The following is a 733-nucleotide window of genomic DNA, read 5'->3' on the forward strand; positions in this document are numbered from 1 at the left end:
TGGGTTGCCATTTCCTTCTCCAGAGGATCTTCCTGACCCAGGGATCAAACCGAGATCTCCCACATTGTAGCCAAACCCTTTCCCGTCTAAGCCACCAGGGAAGTCGATGTTTATTGGAGTGTGTGCTGTGCTGTGCTTAGTCACTCAGTCATGTCCAACTTCGCAACCCCATGAGGCTCCTCAGTCCATGGGATTCTCTAGACAAGAATACTGGAGTGGGTTGCCATGTCCTCCTCCAGGGGATCTTCCCAACCCAGGGATCGAACCCAGGTCTCCCGCATTGCGAGCAGATTCTTTACAATCTGAGCCACCAGGAAGCCAAAACTTTTGCCAAAACCTGGGATTGAACCAGGGACCTTTAGCTCTTCAGACTAACACTCTCCCAACTGAGCTATTTCAGCTAGATGACATTCACATAGGTTTCCCTAAATCTTTATTAAGCCTGTCTGTCTCCAGGTTGTCAGACATGACTTCCTGATGGTGGAGATCTCTTACTGTTTCAGAAGAGTGATTCTAAAAGAATCTAGATGGAAATGGGTTTCTGTAGGTGGGGCTATTTCTTTGGAAATGGTATATTCATCCTTTCACCCCCATCCCTCCACTCTGCCACCTCCCCTTATTTAGTGAGAGGAGGTCTATGCATTCTTCTCTCCTTGCTCCTACCCAGCAACAAAAACGTCTGAGTGTATGGTGAAAAACCAGATCCAGAGCTTAGGTCTTTTTCAACAGTTAG

General features: G+C 47.5%; 1 non-coding gene across 1 annotated transcript; it reads right to left on the minus strand.

The window, feature by feature from the left end:
• Nucleotides 1–328: 328 nt before the first annotated feature.
• Nucleotides 329–401, minus strand: TRNAF-GAA. The gene has a single exon. It is a non-coding gene; the product is annotated as a tRNA-Phe (tRNA).
• Between the last annotated feature and the right edge of the window lie 332 nt (nucleotides 402–733).

The sequence above is a fragment of the Cervus canadensis genome, chromosome 6, assembly GCF_019320065.1.
Source record: "Cervus canadensis isolate Bull #8, Minnesota chromosome 6, ASM1932006v1, whole genome shotgun sequence".
Classification (NCBI taxonomy): domain Eukaryota; kingdom Metazoa; phylum Chordata; class Mammalia; order Artiodactyla; family Cervidae; genus Cervus; species Cervus canadensis.